This window comes from Protopterus annectens, chromosome 17.part0 (genome assembly GCF_019279795.1).
Source record: "Protopterus annectens isolate FY-2018-M chromosome 17.part0, PAN1.0, whole genome shotgun sequence".
Taxonomy (NCBI): Eukaryota; Metazoa; Chordata; order Ceratodontiformes; family Protopteridae; genus Protopterus; species Protopterus annectens.
Genome location: NC_056751.1, coordinates 411,334,607 through 411,357,336, shown reverse-complemented (window position 1 = coordinate 411,357,336; position 22,730 = coordinate 411,334,607).

Below are 22,730 nucleotides of genomic sequence, written 5' to 3'. Positions count from 1 at the left end.
CCTTATCCCTGAAATTATTTCTGCTGAATAGTTGCATACTTGAGCTGTTTGGTTAGCTTTTACATACCTACATCAACGGGTTTGTCTGTGCGTTTAATTCTTGTTCCCTTATCCCTGAAATTATTTCTGCTGAATAGCTGCATACTTGAGCTTTTTGGTTAGCTTTTACATGCGTACGTCAACTTTATTACAAGTTGAGATAAGTACAAACTTGCAGTGTTATAAGACAGTACTGCATTTTATTTTTCTGTTTTATTGTTTCATTGAATATTGTGTTAAAACTAGTACTGCATTTATCTGCTTATTTATTTGTTCACTGAAAATTGTGAGTTCTCTCTCTCTGTCTACAGTTAGTGGGTTTATTCTTCTCACTTCATTGATATTCGGTGTAGACGTTTTAGCTTAGAGGGCTTCTCTGTGCCTTAAAGTCTTAGTCCCTTATCTCTGAAATTATTTCTGCTGAATAGTTGCATACTTGAGCTGTTTGGTTAGCTTTTACATGCCTACATCAACTTTATTACAAGCTGAGATAGGTACAAACTTGCAGTGTTATAAGACAGTACTGCATTTAATTTTTTTCTGTTTTATTGTTTCATTGAATATTGTGTTAAAACTACTACTGCATTTCCTGCTTCTTTATTTGTTTACTGAAAATTGTGAGCTATCTCTCTGTCTGCAGTTAGTGGGTTTATTCTTCTCACTTCATTGATATTCAGTGTAGAAGTCCTAGCCTAGAGGGTTTCTCTGTGCCTTAAAGTCTTAGCCCCTTATCTCTGAAATTATTTCTGCTGAATATTTGCATACTTGAGCTGTATGGTTAGCTTTTACATACTTACATCAACTTTATTACAAGCTAAGTACAAACTTGCAGTGTTATAAGATAGTACTGCATTTTATTTTTAATGTTTTATTGTTTCATTCAATATCGTGTCAGAAATAGTACTGCATTTATTTGCTTATTCATTTGTTTACTGAAAATTGTGAGCTCTCTCTCTGTCTGCAGTTAGTGGGTTTATTCTTCTCACTTCATTGATATTCAGTGTGGAAGTCTTGGGTTTCTCTGTCCCTTAAAGTCTTAGCCCCTTATCTCTGAAATTATTTCTGCTGAATATTTGCATACTTGAGCTGTATGGTTAGCTTTTACATACTTACATCAACTTTATTACAAGCTAAGTACAAACTTCTAGTGTTATAAGATAGTACTGCATTTTAATTTTTCTGTTTTATTGTTTCATTGAATATTGAGTTAAAAATAGTACTGCATTTATCTGCTTATTTGTTCACTGAAAATTGTGAGCTCTCTCTCTGTCTGCAGTTAGTGGGCTTATTCTTCTCACTTCATTGATATTCGGTGTAGAATTCTTAGTCTAGAGGGTTTCTCTGTGCCTTAAAATTTTAGTCCCTTATCTCTGAAATTATTTCTGCTGAATAGTTGCATACTTGAGCTGTTTGGTTAGCTTTTACATACCTACATCAACTTTATTACAAGCTGAGATAAGTACAAACTTGCAGTGTTATAAGATATTACTGCATTTTATTTTTTTCTGTTTTATTGAATATTGTGCTAGAAATAATACTGCATTTATCTGCTTATTTATTTGTTCACTAAACATTGTGAGCTCTCTCTCTCTCTGTCTGCAGTTAGTGGGTTTATTCTTCTCAATTCATTGATATTCAGTGTAGACGTCTTAGCTTAGAGGGTTTCTCTGTGCCTTAAAGTCTTAGTCCCTTATCTCTGAAATTATTTCTGCTGAATAGTTGCGTACTTGAGCTGTATAGTTAGCTTTTACATACCTACATCAACTTTATTACAAGCTGAGATAAGTACAAACTTGCAGTATTATAAGTTAGTACTGCATTTTATTTTTTCTGTTTTATTGTTTCATTGAATATTGTGTTAAAAATAGTACTGAATTTATCTGCTTATTTATTTGTTCACTGCAAATTGTGAGCTCTCTCTCTGCAGTTAGTGGGTTTATTCTTCTCACTTCATTGTTATTCGGTGTAGAAGTCTTAGCCTTGAGGGTTTCTCTGTGCCTTAAAGTCATAGTCCCTTATCTCTGAATTTATTAATGCTGAATAGTTGCATACTTGAGCTGTATAGTTAGCTTTTACATACCTACATCAACTTTATTACAAGCTAAACACAGATTTGCAGTGTTATAAGATAGTACTGCATTTTATTTTTTCTGTTTATTCTTTCATTGAATATTGTGTTAAAAATAGCACTACATTTAACTGCTTATTTATTTGTTCACTGAAGATTGTGAGCTCTCTCTCTGTCTGCAGTTAGTGGGTTTATTCTTCTCACTTCATTGATATTCAGTGTAGAAGTCTTAGCCTAGAGGGTTTCTCTGTGCCTTAAAACCTTAATCCCTTATCTCTGAGATTATTTCTGCTGAATAGTTGCATACTTGAGCTGCTTGGTTAGCTTTTACATACCTACATGAACTTTTTTACAAGCTGAGATAAGTACAAATTTGCAGTGTTATAAGATAGTACACATTTTAATTTTTTCTGTTTTATTGTTTCATTGAATATTGCGATAAAAATAGTACTGCATTTATCTGCTTATTTATTTGTTCACTGAAAACTGTGAGCTCTCTCTCTGTCTGCAGTTAGTGGGCTTATTCTTCTCACTTCATTGATATTCAGTGTAGAAGTCTTAGCCTAGAGGGTTTCTCTGTGCCTTAAAGTCTTAGTCCCTTATCTCTGAAATTATTTCTGCTGAATAGTTGCATACTTGAGCTGTTTGGTTAGCTTTTACATACCTACATCAACTTTATTACAAGCTGAGATAAGCACAAACTTTCAGTGTTATAAGATAGTACTGCATTTTATTTTTTTCTGTTTAATTGTTTCATTGAATATTGTGTTAAAATAGTACTGCATTTATCTGCTTATTTATTTGTTCACTGAAAATGTTAAGCTCTCTGTCTGCAGTTAGTGGGTTTATTCTTCTCACTTCATTGAAATTTGGTGTAGAAGTCTTAGCCTAGAGGGTTTTTCTGTGCCTTAAAGTCTTAGTCCCTTATCTGTGAAATTATTTCTGCAAAATGGTTGCATACTTGAGCTGTTTGGGTAGCTTTTACATACCTGCATCAACTTTATCACAAGCTGAGATAAGTATAAACTTGCAGTGTTATAATATAGTACTGCATTTTATTTTTAATGTTTTACTGTTTCATTCAATATCATGTCAGAAATAGTATTGCATTTATTTGCTTATTCATTTGTTTTCTGAAAATTGTGAGCTCTATCCCTGTCTGCAGTTAGTGGGTTTATTTTTCTCACTTCATTGATATTCGGTGTAGAAGTCTTAGCCTAGAGGGTTTCTCTGTCCCTTGAAGTCTTAGCCCCTTATCTTTGAAATTATTTCTCCTGAATATTTCCATACTTGAGCTGTATGGTTAGCTTTTACATACTTACATCAACTTTATTACAAGCTAAGTACAAACTTGCAGTGTTATAAGATAGTACTGCATTTTATTTTTTCTGTTTTATTGTTTCATTGAATATTGTGTTAAAAATATTACTGCATTTATCTGCTTACTTATTTGTTCGCTGAAAATTGTGAGCTCTCTCTCTGCAGTTAGTGGGTTTATTCTTCTCACGTCATTGATATTCGGTGTATAGGTCTTAGCCTAGATGGTTTCTCTGTGCCTTAAATTCTTAGTCCCTTATCCCTGAAATTATTTCTGCTGAATAGTTGCATACTTGAGCTGTTTGGTTAGCTTTTACATACCTACATCAACGGGTTTCTCTGTGCCTTAAATTCTTAGTCCCTTATCCCTGAAATTATTCCTGCTGAATAGTTGCATACCTGAGCTGGTTGATTAGCTTTTACATACCTACATCAACTTTATTACAAGTTGAGATAAGTACAAACTTGCAGTGTTATAAGATATTACTGCATTTTATTTTTTTTCTGTTTTATTGTTTCATTGAATATTGTGTTAGAAATAGTACTGCATTTATCTGCTTATTTATTTGTTCACTAAAAATTGTGAGGTCTCTCTCTCTGTCTACAGTTAGTGGGTTTATTCTTCTCACTTTATTGATATTCGGTGTAGACGTTTTAGCTTAGAGGGTTTCTCTGTGCCTTAAAGTCTTAGTCCCTTATCTCTGAAATTATTTCTGCTGAATAGTTGCATACTTGAGCTGTTTGGTTAGCTTTTACATGCCTACATCAACTTTATTACAAGCTGAGATAGGTACAAACTTGCAGTGTTATAAGACAGTACTGCATTTAATTTTTTTCTGTTTTATTGTTTCATTGAATATTGTGTTAAAACTAGTACTGCATTTCCTGCTTCTTTATTTGTTTACTGAAAATTGTGAGCTATCTCTCTGTCTGCAGTTAGTGGGTTTATTCTTCTCATTTCATTGATATTCAGTGTAGAAGTCCTAGCCTAGAGGGTTTCTCTGTGCCTTAAAGTCTTAGCCCCTTATCTCTGAAATTGGTTCTACTGAATATTTGCATACTTGAGCTGTATGGTTAGCTTTTACATACTTATATCAACTTTATTACAAGCTAAGTACAAACTTGCAGCGTTATAAGATAGTACTGCATTTTATTTTTTATGTTTTATTGTTTCATTGAATATTGTGTTAAAATAGTACTGCATTTATCTGCTTATTTATTTGTTCACTGAAAATGTTGAGCTTTCTGTCTGCAGTTAGTGGGTTTATTCTTCTCACTTCATTGAAATTGGGTGTAGAAGTCTTAGCCTAGAGGGTTTTTCTGTGCCTTAAAGTCTTAGTCCCTTTTCTGTGAAATTATTTCTGCGAAATAGTTGCATACTTGCGCTTTTTGGGTAGCTTTTACATACCTGCATCAACTTTATTACAAGCTGAGATAAGTACAAACCTGCAGTGATATAAGACAGTGCTTCATTTTATTTTTTCTGTTTTATTGTTTCATTGAATATTGTGTTAAAAATATTACTGCATTTATTTGCTTACTTATTTGTTCACTGAAAATTGTGAGCTCTCTCTCTCTGCAGTTATTGGGTTTATTCTTCTCACTTCATTGATATTCGGTGTAGAAGTCTTAGCCTAGAGGGTTTCTCTGTGCCTTAAATTCTTAGTCTCTTATCCCTGAAATTATTTCTGCTGAATAGTTGCATACTTGAGCTGTTTGGTTAGCTTTTACATACCTACATCAATGGGTTTCTCTGTGCCTTAAATTCTTAGTCCCTTATCCCTGAAATTATTTCTGCTGAATAGTTGCATACTTGAGCTGTTTGGTTAGCTTTTACATACCTACATCAGCTTTATTACAAGCTGAGATAAGTACAAACTTGCAGTGTTATAAGATAGTACTGCATTTTATTTTTTTCTGTTTTATTGTTTCATTGAATATTGTGTTAAAAATAGTACTGCATTTATCTGCTTATTTATTTGTTCACTGAAAATTGTGAGCTCTCTCTCTGTCTGCAGTTAGTGGGTTTATTCTTTTCACTTCATTGATATTCATTGTAGAAGTCTTAGCCTAGCGGGTTTCTCTGTGCCTTAACATCTTAGTCCTTATCTCTGAAATTATTAATGCTGAATAGTTGCATTCTTGAGCTGTTTGCTTAGCTTTTACATTCCTACATCAACTTTATTACAAGCTATGTGCAAACTTGCAGTGGTATAAGATAGTACTGCATTTTATTTTTTCTGTTTTATTGTTTCATTTAATATTGTGTTAAAAATAGCACTGCATTTATCTGCTTATTTATTTGTTCACTGAAATTGTGAGCTCTCTCTCTGTCTCCAGTTAGTTTTCCCCACTCACCCTTCCTGTTCTTGTTGTGGTATTAATCTTGGTGACCTTGGAATTGACTGCCCCTCCTGTAAATTTGTGTTTGAACTCTTCTCCTGGGCCCATCTCATTTGCTCACTAAACCGAGTACAGTGAGATTATATTTTGATTTCAGACACTCCTACCATTCCCATCTGTTTAGCCCTATCCCAGCTCTATCCTAGTCTAGTCTCATTAGCTCTTTCTGCCTAATACATTGAGAACATTTGAGTAGGCATACCCACTTAGGCCTTGAACTTGTCTGATTGAAGACTGCTGGAACAAGCCTCAGTTCTGAGGGGTTTTTTACTGGTTAATTGGGTAATTTGTTTAAATCAGTTTGCTTGTTTTCTATTGTTATATAGAAAAAAAACAGATTTACTCTATCTGCTTTTACTGTATTTGTGTTTCTTCCTACTTTATTACCTTATTTTGCTTTTGCTTCTCCTTAAAAGTACTCAGTTGTGTTTATTCTGCTGCATTTATTACTGCTTGGTAGTAGCCTGATTAAATTGTAACTGTTATTCTAAGTCTTTCGGTTAAAGCACTTGGGCTTCAGACCAGTTGTTTTACATTAAGAAGGTTTGTGGTCTGCATTGTGATGGCAGGACAGGTAGCTTACATCCTTCTAAGCTGGGAATTGCTGATTGAAGGCTCTGTGTCTGTTATGCTAAATGTGTATTAGTTCTAGTTTAAGCACTTGGGCTCCAGGCTAGTTATTTTACATTAAGAAGGTTTGTGGTCTGCACTCTTTTGGGAGGACAGGCTGGATTCTGCCCTTCTATGCTGGGAATTTCTGGTTAAAGGCTTATTGTGCCTGCTTAATTGAACTGTTTCTTTCTGAAATTTGTGTGCCTTGTTTGCTGTAGCCCAGAAGTTAGTAGTTTATTGGCCATTTTGGGCTAATTTCTATCTATTTCATTTTCCCGGCTATAAAAACACATTTGCGCGTTTTTTTGCACTTGTATTCAGCTCAGCAAGTGCCTACCAGGTGTCCTGCAGAGTTCTACAGCAGTAGAGAGACAAAAGAGAGACTTTGGAGTGATTAAGTATCATTTTTCTGCATGTTCTTGCTGTCTTTAAATAATTCCGCCTAAAACGCCAATTTTTTAGCATTTCTGTGATTTAAAAAGCTTGCTTCTGCTACATGTTGTACTTATTTACTGCCTACACTTGAACTAAGTCGTTTTTGTGTTTAAATAATCTGTTTAACTGTTGTAGGCTACATACTAAAGTGTGATAGACATTTCTGTGAATTTAATTTTTTTTTTATTGTATCTGCTTTATTTTCCAAAAAAAAAACACTTGTTTCTCGCCTTTCTGAACTAGTATAGTCCAGTTTTCAGGTTATTGCTGAATTCAGGGCTGTGTTACCAGTTTCTGTGTTGCCCATACCTTACTTGGACAGAAGGAAGTTTCTCTTTTCACCTGTGAGAGAGGGGAGCTTTGAGCAGCCTATCTGTACCTGGAGGAGTGGTTTCAGCCCAGAAGTTAGTAGTTTATTGGCCATTTTAGGCTAATTTCTATCTCTTTCATTTCCCTGCTATAAAAATCACATTTGCGTGGTTTTGCATGCCAGGCAGCGCCAATTAGCTAGGGTTAAACTATTCCCGGCTCCACGAAGTCTACTCTTCAATTTTTCCCTTGGAACTAGACAAACTTTCAACTTAAGCACTCAAACCATTCATTTTACAGCCCAGGACTTGCTCAAAATTCATAGCGAGCACTAATGAAATCTAGCACTAGACCCCCCCTATACTGTCCAGAAGGACAAGGCTCTCTATTCATCCCTACCAGCCAATCAGTACAACAGCTTACTTTACATATTCAGGCATGTCCAAAGGGCAGTTTTAGGTATACTCTCCAGTTCAACTGGTGAATCTGGGCATTTTGAGGCAATGTTACAACTGCCTCATGTACACAGACAACCCTCTCCTCCTGCCACCAAACACTAATATATGCGAGAGATGCAATTATACAGCCAAACTGGAGGCAAAGCTCTCTCATCTCAAGACTGGAACTGACAGTCAAGAGGAGAAGAAAAATACTTGCAACACACCACCAGTCTCACATAGACCTACTAAACCAACACCGGCAAATAACACACATAAATACATGAAAACATACTCGGAGGCTCTAAATAAAACTCTACAAAAGCAACAGAGACCTCCAAAGCAGACACCCAATCAACCTCCACACCCCATCACAAACCATGAAACACATACTTCACATAATCAGTGTGCCACACAATCACAGCCCTTAAGGCAAAATAACATACCCAACACACTAGTAATAGGCGACTCTATAGTCAAGCACACTGATGTCCCACTAACTAGGCTGGACAAGGAGAAGGTTACAGTTACCTGCCTGTCGGGTGCCAGGATCCGCCACATAACACAAGCACTCAGGTCACTCCACAACAAGTACAAATACGACTCTGTCATTGTCCATGTTGGTGTGAATGACCTGAGACGTACCTCCCTGGACTACATGAAAAGAGACATGGAAGAGCTCTCTGATCACGTAGCACAGGCCAGTATGACCCTGACCCTGAGTAGCATCCTGCCCTCACCAAGAATGATGCCACAGTATAAAGAAAAAAATGATCAGTTTCAACAACTGGCTAAGTTTCTGGTGTCATTCAAAGGGGATCCAGTATCTGTCCGCCTGGGATGACATGCTCGACAAGCCACGTTGCTTCGCAAGAGATGGCTTGCACCTGTCACCCTTAGGCTTTTGAACACTGGCCAAGGCTTTTGCCGCCCCCATAGTGCCTTTTTTAGGCAAGGCTCAAAAGACAAACTCACCACCATAAATAGCACAAGTAACCAAAAACTGACGGTAATGCTACTCAACGCCAGAAGTCTAAACCTCAAAATGCATGCACTCGAGGCACTCCTCAGCATGGGGAAACGTCGATATCTGTGCAGTAACAGAAACCTGGTTTAAGGCTCCAGAGAGCACCCCAGCACTACTAGGCTATAACTCATACCATACTTTTCAGGCACAGAACCCGGACCGAAACACAAAAGGCGGGGGTGTATCATTCATCAAGGATACCCACACCTCCAGGTTAGTGGCGAGCACAATGCCTCAGTGATTATCCATGTGCAACTAACAACGAGCAAAACTGCAATTCAAATTGTAGCTTGCTACAGACCACCCACCATGACCCAGGATGCCCATTCCGTGTTTCTGGAGAAACTGGAAAATATGAAGGTCCTACCAAACACATTAATATTGGGTGATTTAAATTACCCATACATTAACTGGGAGAACTACTCAAGTACTAACTCCCTTGCCCAATGCTTCCTAGAATTTATAAACTTGAATGCCCTGGATCAACTGGTCAACACCCCCACCAGAGGTGACAACATATTGGACCTGGTCATCACCAACATGGGTGACTGGTGTTCTACACCAGAGGTCAGCTCCTCACTGGTTAGATCAGACCATAGACAAATCACTCTGAATATCCACATTCCGCCCCCACCCCCAATCAAGGAAACCACCGTGAAAAACTTTTCAAAAGCAAACTTCACGTTACTTAAGACCAAGGTGGAAAGGTTCACAGCCCCAATGCTAAAGGACAGCCCTGTCCAAGATGCTGAATCCCTTACAAAGGCATTCTATGAGCACCTGCAAGAATGCATGGACCGTGCTATCCCAAGCAAAACCAAGACTCACTCCTCCAAGAAAAGGAAACCAGTCTGGTGGGCCCCTGTCATAAACAAGCTATACAATAGAAGAAGGAAACTAGTACAGAAAAGAGTAAAATCCCAAGAAGGAAAGATATCTCTGATCAGTATCAGCAAGAAACTACGATCCCTCATAAAATCATCCAAGGCTAGCTTCGAAAGAAAAATTGCCAAGGACTCCAAAGATAACCACAAAGTGTTCTTTAGCTATGTCAAGAACCTAAGTAGAAGCTCTCAGATCTGCTCTGAGTTAGTGCAGAATGGCACAAAATACACTGAACTGACATTCTGGCAGACAGGTTTAGTGCAAACTTCACCCCCCCACCCCCTAAAGGGCCCATAACCATACCAGAAGAATGTACAGCCCCTGCAATCACTGACACACAAGTTAAAACAGCCCTATCCAAAGCCAAAAACACAGCTTCACTGGGACTGGAGAGTGTCCCAGGCTGTGTCTTACATGAGCTCCAAAATGAACTAACCCCTCACCTAAACACACTGTTCAAACTCAGCCTCTCTACAGGCTACGTACCCATAGAATGGCACACAGCAACAGCTATCCCACTCCACAAAGGTGGAGCCACAATGAACCCAGGAAACTATCGCCCTATAAGCCTGACTAGCCTGGTCTGCAAGGCTATGGAACTCATGGAACAGAGATATTGGGAACCTCCAAAACATTGGACTCTACCCAGTCTGGCTTTGTTAAGGGCAGATCCTGCCTCCTAAACATGGTGAACTTCTTTAAGACAGTTACCAAGGCTTTAGATGAGGGAAAGGAGGTCCACACAGCCTACCTAGACCTCACAAAGGCTGTCAACACCATTCCCCATTCTGGTTTTAGACAAGCTCACCAGCCTGAACATAAACCCCTATGTCATGAGATGGGTTGCCAATTGGCTCATGGACAGAACCCACACTGTGACAGTTGCAGGCTCTAGGTCCAACTCTAAACTGGTTACAAGTGGCGTCCCCCAGGGCTCAGTCCTGGGACCCCTCCTGTTTGGTATACACTTCTCAGAGGCACAGGCAAGCACAGGACTGTGGCTGACCAAGTTCGCAGATGACTGCAAACTGGGGGCCATAATTGACTCTCTGGCTGATACAGACATTCTCCAGAAGGGTCTCACTGAGACAGATACCTGGTGTCAAAATCATGGCCTCAAGCTAAATGCCAGTACTAGTTTTAACACAATATTCAATGAAACAATAAAAATATGTGGTAGTCCCCTAAATACAGAAAATGTAATAGGGGATCTGGGGACCCAAGTAGATAAGATAATCCTATTGCCAAGGTGGTTAGAAAATCCTTCTATGTGGCCCACCTAATCACAAAAGGGTTCACATCTAGAACAAAAGAGGTTATTGTGCCCCTCTGCTCATCACTCATCAGACTCATCATAGCGTACAACGCCCCATTTGGGATGTACCTTACAAGACACCTGCAACAGCTAGAAAGACCACAGAAGTACCTCAACAAGAGGATTACTGACCTCAAACGAATGCCCTATGCAGCCTGACTGAAGAAACTCCAGCTGTACTCGGTTGCATACGCTTACTCAAAGGTGATCTCTGTCTGACATATAAGGCTATGTCCAACCCAGAATTGATGGACATGCTCCACCTAAAAAAAAACATATCCCTGACAGCCACACACTCTAGGGATCTAAACCTCACCACAATGATAAATAGGACATGCTGCAGGGTTAGATTCCTGTCCCAGAGACTCCCCATGCTTTGGAACAGGATTCCAATCTACATTAGGCAGAGCCCCTCACTAACACTCTTCAAGAGAAACCTTGACGAGTGGATGGGAAATAGAAAATTTACCCCAGGGATCACTGCAGTGGCTCTGCTGGACAGAGGCACAGGGAACTAATGGCTCTGCTGGACAGAGGCACAGGGAACTAATCTAAGGGGGCAGCAAAATCCAACACATTCTGGCTAGGCTTATAGATGCCCCTGGGCAGATAGCCTAGTACTTACCTATGAACCTATGAACTGTCGCCAACTCTCTTGATTTAGTACCACACTCCTGCCTTCTTCAACACTCATGCCTGACTGTCACAGATCTTCTTTCACACAATCCATCCACCTCTTTGCTGGACATCCTCACTTCCTCTTGCCTTCTTCCTGCCTATCCCAAATCTTCCTCACCAGATTGTCTTCTGCTTTTCCACACGTGCCCAAACCACCGTAATCTGTTCTCTTTGATCTTTTCTGCAATTGGAGTGGGTCTATATTAAAAGCACGAAAGATGAATTCCACGAACACTAGAAGATCGACACATACACGTCGATCTACCACAACAGCAAAGGACGGAAATGCTGAAATTCAGAATGCTGAACAGATTCCCGGAAGCATCAACGCCATACAGGTAAGTTGCACCAAAGTAAACAAACACAACACAACATTTTTTATAAACGTTTTTGCAGGGGGGGGCAAGCCCCCCTGCACCCCCCACGCCCCCTACTTATATATACCAACTCCGAGACCGCGCTACAGTGAGGAAAAGGATGTATTTCCTCATCCCCACAATCCCCCTGCTGGCCAGGGAAATCCATTTGCCGTTGTGTCTTTCAGCATTTCCGTCCTTCGCTGTTGTGGTAGATCGATAACTATGTGTCGATCTTCTAGCGTTCACCAAATTCGTCCTTCTTCATTCTGATATAGACCCATTGGAGCTACTTTTGTGTCTGTTCTTATGTCCTCATTTTTTTGTCTGTCCCACAGTGTGCATCCTCTCACCTTTCTCAGGCATTTCATTTCCATCACCTCTAGCTTCTTTAACTGTTCTGCCTTTACTGCCCAGGTTTCTGTACCATACAATAGTACTGGTTGCACCACTGTCTTGTACACCTTACTTTTCAGCTTCTTTGGCATTCTTCTGTCATAGACTACATTTGATACTCTATGCCATTTGGCTGCAACCCCTCTGATTCTAGCTTTGACCCCTTCATTCAGACTACCCTTTTCCTCAACCACTCCTTCCAGATACTTGAAGCTGTTTACCTGTTCCACCATCTTCCCTTCTATTGCTAGTCTCAGCTTCTTCTGATTTCCCCAATTTGCTACCATTACCACCATCTTATCTGTGCTTAGTTTCATCCCATGTGCCTTCAGATTTGCATTCCATTCTCCTATTTTTTGCTGAAGTTCTAGCTCAGAGTCTGTCTGTACTGCCACATCGTCTGCATACAGAAGCTTTGTTGATCTGTCCCGTCCAACCTGTTTGCTAATGTAGTCCATCACCAGTATGAACAGCAGTGGGCTCAGAGCTGAACTCTGATGTACACCCACACACACTGGGAACCCCTCTGTGAGGTCGAACACTGTTTATACTTGAGTCATTGGGTCCTTGCACACAGCCTGCACTAATTCTACCAATGTTTCTGGGACTTCCAACCACTGCAGTACTGCCCATATCAGCTTTCTTGGTACCTTGTCATATGCTTTCTCCAAGTCTAGGAATGCCCAGTTGGACTCTCTCCTCATATCTAACTTCTTCTCAAGTATCTGTCTCATTGCAAACATCAGGTCAGTTGTGCTGCATCCTGATCTGAATCCAAACTGCTCATCTGACATCTTACCTTCAACGGGTCTATATTATAAACACGAAAGCCCAAAACAGCGAATACATCTACATCGACACATAAAGGTCGATGTACAAAAAGAGCAAAATTCGTAATCGGCGAAAAGGAAAACATCGAATGTATTTGATTGGCCAGCAGGTCGATCATGGGCATAAGGAAATATATCCTTTTCCCCACTGTAGTGCAGTCTCGGAGTTGGTATATTTAAGTGGGGGGGGGGTGCAGGAGGGCTTGCCCCCTGTAAAAGTGTGTTAATTTTATTTTATTTAGTTAGTTTGAGCTTACCTGCATGGCGCTGTTTGTTGACGAAATATGTTTGGTGTTTTCATTTTCGATATTTATAATATAGACTCACATTCTACTACTCTGCATATCTATTTATCACTCACCCTCTCCAGAACTTTCAGGCAATGTGATAGGAGTTTGATGCCTCTGTACTGCTCACAGTTGTGGATGTCCCCTTTGTTCTTGTACACTGGCATGAGTATACTTATTCTCCAGTCATCTGGGATATGCCTTTCTCTCCACACTGCTATTAGTACCCTCAGAAGCCATTTTTCCCCAATCTCACCCAGCATCTTTATCATATCTGCTGTGACCTCATCTGAGCATGCTGCTTTCCCTGATTTCATCTTCCTTAGTGCTGTTCTTACTTCTTCTAAGGTGGGCTCCTCTTCTTCTCTCATTGTAGGCTGTTTCTGGGGAAGTACAGCTTCTGTGGGGTTTTCTTCATTCAGAAGCTGCTGGAAATACTCCTTCCATCTGCCTTTGATGTCCTCTGGGCTGGTGAGCCGGCTGTTGCTGGCATCCCTTATGAAGGGTGTCTGACTATCTTCTTTATATTTCTGTCTTTGCCTTGCAACCTGATATAGTTTTTTTGTGCCCCTTACTGAGTCACTTTCCAGAACTTCGTACAGTGCCTCCGACGCCCTATTCTTTGCTATTGCAACTTTTTTCTTAGCTTCTTTGTTAGCCAACCAAGATTCCTTCCTAGTCTGGTCAGTCTTTTCTGTCTCCCACTTTTTTCTGCACTCCTTTTTTCTTTTGATGACTTCCTGGACTTCTGCATTCCACCACCAGCTTTCCTTATGTACCTTATTTCCATACCTGGCTCAGCCACATATCTTTTCTGTAGTCCTAACACATGCTGTTTTAAGGTGCTGCCATTCTTCTTCAACTCCACTTATTTTCTCCTCTTCTTTGGGTTCTAGAGCCCTGAGTAATTCCTTGAACTGTTGTACTTTCTTCTCCAGTCAACTTCCAGGTCTTCAGCCTGGTCTCTGTTAACCTTAGAGCCTTCTCTGACTACTGCTTGCAGCTGATTGTGGCTTTTCCTTACAAGGAGGAAGTCTACCCGAGTTACATGTTGACTACTTTTGTATGTGATCTTGTGACTGTCTCTCTTTCTGAACCATCCAGTGGCGGCTCGTGCCATCGGAATGCAGGACTGCAACCCTCCCAGCAAAAAGCAGCCCTCCCAGCAAAAAGATTCTTGAATAAAAAAAAAAGAAACATCATGTATAATTATAAAATATTTTGTTGACTGACTTGCAAAGTCCTGGAACTCGAACTGCGTATGCTCGTCAAGTTCTGTTTATTTATTTATTTATTTATTTAAAAGGAGGAAGAAAGAGGATGGACAGTCACTTTTTACAAGTGAAGTAAAAATTATTAAAGTGAGGTAGGTGCCGGACTTGGCTCTGTGTACAGATAACAGATGTCATATATTTTTTTTACCATACTCAAATGCAGCAGTGAAAAGATAGATGAATCTGATGTCAGTCTGTATATTGTATTGCCCTGAGTGTGGTCAGAACTGTGTATAGCTAGCTGCACAAGAAAATGATAATGAAATCCCATTAATGGCTGGAAATTATGCTTAAATATCATGGGTATAATTTCTGGATTTCACCTAATGAAAGTGATTTTTTTTTGGCAAGCAGTAAATCAATGTCTATATGCATTATCTGTTATATTTAAGTATTTTGCTGTGCTTTTAGAACACTGTGTGTTGTGCTATTTTCAGAGTTTTTTTCCACTAATCCCCAATATATATTTGGGAGTTTCTCTTTGGTGGAGCTATGGGTGATTATTTATTTATTTATTTTTTGCATTTTCATCAGGAAATCCTTGCAGTACAGACTTTTCCCTAGCTACCCTTCAAAAATACTTTCCCTGAAGTAGCTCTGAAATTGAATTCAGTTTTCAGGCATTACTGACTGGACTGGCTACCTATTGTTTTTCAATGCATGACTTTTGTGAAGTCGCTGCATTATGCAGACAGAGCAGTGCTCCTTAATACTTGTTTCCTTTTCCTTCCTGCCTTTAATGTTTTTGACTCCGGTTCTCTCTGTCTTCATTGCTGATTCCTTCTCGTGCTATTTAATTACTTGGTCTGCTGGGTATAGCATGAGTTTTCACTTTCTGCAGTATTTTTTCCCTTTCCTGCTATTTTATTACTGCTTTCTTTGCCATTTCCGATCTTTTGTTGCTTCTGTTTCCTGAACCTATTGGCACTGAGAAGAGTTGGTGTACAGCCATTACTAACTAAACTCTGCATAGCTGAATCTGCGTAAGGCTTTTTGAACCATAAGGTGTTGAACATTTTATACAAGAAGAAAAGAAGATATAGACAGTTAATATTTAAAGGGAAAAAATCAGAGAGGAGGCAACTGCAAAGGATGTGGCTTGGGATCAGACAGAAAGTGCTGCTTTAAAACTGTCTGCGACCCAGAACAAGCTGGGAAAGGGGGGACATCATGGGACAGAGCAGGCAGAGTTATAGATTACTTTTATTTCAGAAATGCATGTAGATTCTCTTATTTTTGTCAGCTGCTCAACTTAACAGTACTAATATTAAAAAAAAGTGTCCCTTCTTTGACAGGTTCCCAGCTGTATTGTGTGGCTATTTTATATTTTTGCATTGCGTTTTTGGTCCGTTTTTCATAAAATTGCGGTTTTCTGGCAAATTAGTGGCAAATCATTAAAGATTGAAGTTAGAAAATAATGACAGACATTTGAATTTCAGATTTCATACCCTTCAGAAAATTCATATTAATGTTAGACCTACTATTCTATTATCTTTCTAAGTTTATAAGAGCAATATTTAAAAATTGTCCTTATTTTTGGGCCTTTGTCCCACTTCTATTTATGACTTTGTCAAGATTTCTTGCTCTGAGGTTGAGAGGTATGACAAATGTGTCAGGGCCATCACTGGTAGCCAGACTCATTTCAAATTGTAACATACTTGTTGTACCCCACTCCCCCATGTAGTGACTGGATGTGTCCAAGCAAGGCAAGGAGCAGTTATGTAGTGTAAGTGCGCAGAGTATCTCCCCATCCAAAGTAGACACAAGTACTACAGTGGCTTTTCATCTGTCCTTGATTTTGCAGAATGTTCTGGTTTTCTGTCATATTTTTATACTGTTGATTTATGCTTCTTATTCAGAAAATGCATGTTGTTGCAGTGCCTGTTGCTCTGTGTTTAAGTAGCAATGCTTTAATGACCATTAGGTAAGCATGTCTGAGATTGTAAAATGCAAGTAAGCTTTAATAAGCATACTGTTCAAGAATTATTAACACTGAAAGCATTTTTGTTGTTGCCATGCAGATAGTATTTACTTAACTAGATAACATATAAGCCTTAGCTGCTGAAATGCATATGACAGTATCTGTAATAAAGGACAAGATTACAGTATTTTCAGAAGCTCATTACATTTGTTGGAGACTTGCAGTCATCCTTGCTGGCTTTACCCGTAAACTAAACAGAATGTCAATTTATCATGTGTGGTCCATAACCTGTGCAGTAATCCTTTAAGCAATTTACCTTGAGCTTGTTTCTTGTTTGCTGTTCATTTTTTACTTTGATCATGTTTTCCCCATGAAACAAGTAGATAGTTGTCAGGCAGCAGGTCTTTTTTGGATAAGAAACATTTTTACAAGTGGGGGTATCACAGAGATTGCTACTTTCAGCATGTTACTCGGTACATTTATAAAGCTGAATATAAATTATAATTAGTACTGCAGTGCAAGGAGAAGTTGTTTGAGTTGAGTGCTGCTTGTTTTTTTTATACTTGATTTTGACTGGTATTCCAGTAATGCATTTAAAAAGTAATTTATTTTTTCATGCCTTGCAACCTTTTTGTTTCCATCTAGATATTAAGTAAGCTATCATGTAGCCAATGTATTGAAATATTTTTTTTTTCTTCTCCACTTCATTTTGTCTTGATAGTACTCTCATAATGATGGTTTGGCACCCAGGGCAGCATATTTAAATAAAGTCCCAGTTTTTGTGGTTTTGAGCATAGCTCAGCTCCTTTCTAGTTGGCCCCCCATTGGCCCCACCCATTCAGCTGTCTCCTGCAGCCCCCCTTCGATTTGAAGTCACCAGCCACCACTGGTGTTGGCTACTATCACCCATTTGCCAGACAGAAGTCTAAAATGGCTTCTCCTTCTTTATTCCTGTTGCTCCACCCATGTGGAACCAGTCAGTTCTCATATCCTGTTCTTTCTGTCCCAATATGTGCATTCAAGTCACCCATTATCAACACCAATTCATGTTGTCCTGCTTTATCAAGTAGGTCCTGCAACTGCTGTCTGAATGCACTCTTTTCCTCAGCATCACAACCCTGCTGTGGGGCATGGGCTGAGATGAAGAATAGTGCCCTATCATTACACTGGAATCTGACTGCCGTGATTCTGTCATTAATTCTAATGATATCCCTTACTTCCTTCTGAAGCCTCTCTCTCACCACAATTCCTACACCATTTCTAGCCTGCCCTCCGCCTGAGTAGTACACTCTGGATCCCAAAACAAGTGGCTTTGCTGCACTGACCTTCCATTTCATGTCCTGGATACATAGGATGTCCAGCCTCCTCCGTATCATCATGTCATCCACTTCCAAGCTGTGTCCTGTCAATGAACCTACATTAAATGTAGCAATTCTCAGTTCATGTTTGGCAGGTTGGTTGGTTTTATGTCCAGCTTTCGCTCAACAGACCTATCCCAGGTAACCCAGGCTGGGCAACTAGACACCGGCCAGTCAGTAGCTTATTGACCCAGGGCTGCTGGGCTTTATGGTGGGCACAAATTGGCCAATAAGGACACATATACCCCTCCCACCGTTAGCACAGGTCCGGTCCCTGATGTGGGTCAGAGTAAGCTGGGTCCTCAACCCACTTATCACCGGTAAGTACCCATGCCCATTTTTGGTGACATTAGCCAACATGACCGAATCACCTAGAGCCATATCTTACCATATATGGGTCAATTTTAAAGTATTTAGCTCCTGCATGTTGCCAGCATGGGGAATGAAATCAAAGGCCTTGGGGAGATCAAGATACACTGCATGTACTGCATGACCACATATTTTTCCTTCTTTCCCTTGCTTTATACTTTCCAGTCTTCTACCCAGTGTCCCCATCAATCAGTAGATTTGCCACCCCTTTCTTTCATCCTCTGGACTAACAATGTTTTTTTTTAACTGGCTAAAGTTGTTTTAGAATTAAGGGCTTCCTTGGTGGTCTTGAGGGAAACTGCTTCCATGAGATGGAGAGATTTTTTATTTTATCTACCCTCTTGTCCATCACCCCACCCCTTCACTCATTCTGGAATTGTATTAGAGCTACTCCCCTCTTCATAAACCATGCCTCCTCTCTGGGAGCGCCAAGATGAACGTCCCTCCTTCCTGGGATAGCCACTCCCCTCCTTCCCTGACAGCACCTCAGCTGCCTCAGCATCTAATCAAATCTGAGTCACCGGGAATGGAGTTAGGGCTTTATCCTTGTATGCCATGATGCTGGACAAGTCTAATAATATTCTTTATACCATAGTTTATGAGGTCAGTTATAATATGTTCCATTGCTTTGCAGGTGTGGCTTGTTAGGCTGATAGCTTTTGTAATTCCCTGGGTCTATTGTAAGGCCGAGGTTATGGCAGGAGATCACAACTACAATGTACCACTCATTAGGGATGAAACCAGTAGCCAAACGTAGGTTATATAGTTTAAGGATGGTTCTGCAAAGATATGTTTAACACTATTAATTAAGCAACCAGGTATATTGTCAGGTCTCATAGAGGAAGTATTTTTGGTTTTGGTTAGGACATTCAGTAAATAATCTTTAGAAATAATTGGGGGAGTAAGGGATAGGGTATTTCAGGGCTTTGGACAATAGTCTCAGGTGTGAAATTGGCATTAAATATGTTTTCAAGGATATTGGCAATGTCTGTTAGGTCAGAATCAAAGCTGTCATTGTGAATAAGTTCAGATCAATGTAGAAAATTGTTTATTAGTTTACTAATATAGCTGAAGAAGGATTTATAATTATCTTTGGCTTCAGAGGCCAGCCTAAGTTCCTGGACTCCTTTAGTGAACCTTTTAGTGCGTTCAGATTTTTTATAATGCTTTTGATATTCTCTTTTAGAAGAAGGGATTCAGATCTGCTGAACAATTTTAGGAGTTTCCTTCTTTTCTTGTAGAGTTTACTTGTGCACCACCATGGTGATTTATTTTTGAATTTTCCATAATACTTGGTTCTGCTAGAAACTATTCTAAACATTTTTGTAAATGGGTGTAGAATTCCTTAGTGAAGCTTCTTCTTGTATAAAGGTCAAGGATGGTGCAGTCATAAGTGAATTTTGATATTTCAGCATAGGTTGAGGTTGGCACATTTGTAATTCTTATATTTAGTGTGATTTGCTCCAGGGACTTTTGAGAGTTTAAAGGAGAAAGCAAGACGTTTATGGTAAGCTTTCACTGGGGAAGGAGATGCCAGAAAAGTAGAGCAAGAGGCAGCTATATTTGTAAGCACTGTGTCAAGAATGCTGTTTTCTTTAGTAGGTTTGTTTACCAACTGCTTAGGGGAGTTTTCATTTATAATGTCTATGAATGTTTGGACATATCCTACATTGTAGGTATAGGTGTCTCAGTTTACTGAGAGATAGTTAAAGTCGCCCAAAATGATGGTGTTTTTACTAACAAGGAGATCACTTAGAACACTGACAAATTTTATATGGACTCTTAGGAATAACAATAGATAGCAACCTTAACTTTGATACTCATATTAACAACACAATAAAAACAATCAATAAGAAATTGGGGTCCCTCTACAGAATCAAACCCTACCTTACACCATTAGCTAGAACCACTATAGCCCACACTCACTTAATCTCCACACTCCTCTATGCTTCACCTATATATACTAATCTGTCAAAAAATAACCTCAAACTGGCAATCTCCTACAATAATATTGCTAGATTTGCCACTGGCACGCCATTTAGAACCCACCATTGACTTAATCTAAAGCAGCTAGGATGGCTAGAGCTACAAAATCAGCTTCAATTTCATCAGCTTACTATTGCCCATAAGACCCTTTACCAACCCACCAATACTCCAATACTCTCTAGCCTCATTACCCCTTACAAAAATATTAAAAACTTACATTCATTAAATAAACTACTTGTTTGTACAAGTAAATCCAACAACTTGGCAGAAGACTCTCTGTTCTCTAACACTGTTGGAAAACACTGGAACCTACTTCCCACTGAACTTTTATCGCTGTCTTCAATAACACTTTTCAAACATAAACTGAAACAATATCTTAAAACACATTGGGTATGCCCATGTACTAACCCTGACTAGCTCACCATCTTTATACTACTGGTTCTGCTCTCCTTTTACTCTTCTGTACTAACTCCAGACTTCTCCTTAAATAACCAAAGAGACCATGATCTTGTAATTTAAGTTAATGTATATAGAAACATCATTTTAATCCATAATATTTTTAGTGTTCCTGTTAAGATTGTTAAAAGTATGGTATTTTGCTAACATCATCTGTTATATTCTTGTACTGTAGCAACATTTTTTGTAATTGTGTGTGTTGGAGCTTATCTCCCCAGGCCTCTACTGAAAATGGACATGTATGCAGTTAGACTAGCCCGGTCAACAAATGTAAAATAAATAAAATAAAATAAAAATAAAATAAATGGTCATCAGTGTTCTGTAACAAGCTGATAATTGATAATTAATCCTATTTTGTGTGATTTGTAGTCCTGAGTTCAGTCTGTGAGTTTCTAGGATCTACCTGTAGGTAATATGCTCCTTGACAAATACAGAGACTCTACTACAGTTGCAATCAGACTTGAATACATGAAAAGAACAAAACCCTGGTACAGAGGGAGTGCTCTTCTTTCTTACATTTAAACAAGGTCTCAGTAACTCTGCAGACATGGATGCTTTCCAGATGAGGGTGCTTCAAGATCAGGCAATTTATTGCTTAGACTTCAGGTGATAAGGAGAGCCAGCCTAAAGAGATGCAATTTCTGGACTGATATGTTAAGTTATGTTGGAAAGCCCATAAGCTAGACTCTGCCTAAAAAGGAACAGGGGTAGCAGCAAAGGCTTTAGCCAGTATTTGAACAAGAGGTGCAGGCCATCCTTAGTGAAGTAAGCTGGACTGTCAAGCATCTTTTCCTATGCTCATGGATACTAAAGGCCTTGGGAATGATATCAACTATTTAACAAGATGTTGAAAGCAATCATCTTTTCTTTATACCTAGGTATCATTCAAGGTGAAGGAAGGATTCCACTCAGGACCAGTGTCATATCAGCATTTGTAACATGCATGGAAAGAACTGACATTTTCTGTATGCCCCTTGGGTTTTATGTTTCATGAGATGGCTAGAAAGGTGCTTGGTGTGACATCTGAAAAGAGGAAGGAGGACAAGGAGACCTGGTGGTGAAATGAAGAAGTACAAGAGAGTACACAGAGAAAGAGGCTGGCGAAGAAGAAGTGGGATTGTCAGAGAGATGAAGAAAGTAGACAAGAGTATAAGGAGATGAGGTGTACGGCAAAGAGAGAGGTGGCAAAGGCTAAGGATAAGGCGTATGAAGAGTTGTATGAAAGGTTGGACACTAAGGAGGGAGAAAAGGACCTGTACAGATTGGCTAGACAGATGGACTGAGCTAGTAAAGATGTGCAGCAGGTAAAGGTGATAAAGGATAATGAGGGAAATGTACTCACAAGCGAGGAGAGTGTGTTGAGCAGATGGAAAGAGTACTTTGAGGTGCTGATGAATGAAGAGAATGAGAGGGAGAGAAGGTTGGATGATGTGCGGATAGTGAATCATAAAGTGCAGTGGATTAGCAAGGAGGAAGTAAGGATAGCTAAGAAGAGGATGAAGAATGGAAAGGCTGTTGGTCCAGATGACATACCTGTGGAAGCATGGAGGTGTTTAGGTGAAATGGCAGTGGAGTTTTTAACTAGATTGTTTAATGAAATCTTGGAAAGTGAGAGGATGCCTGAGGAATGGAGAAAACATGTTTTGGTACCGATTTTTAAGAATAAGGGTGATGTGCAGAGCTGTAGTAACTACAGAGGGAATAAACTGATCAGTCACAGCATGAAGTTATGGGAAAGAGTAGTGGAAGCTAGGTTAAAAAGGGAGGTGATGATTAGTTATCAGCAGTATGGTTTCATGCCAGGAAAGAGCAGTACAGATGTGATGTTTGCTCTGAGAGTGTTGATGGAGAAATACAGAGAAGGTCAGAAGGAGCTGCATTGTGTCTTTGTGGACTTAGAGAAAGCATATGACAGGGTGCCTAGAGAGGAGTTGTGGTATTGTATGAGGAAGTCAGGAGTGTCAGAGAAGTA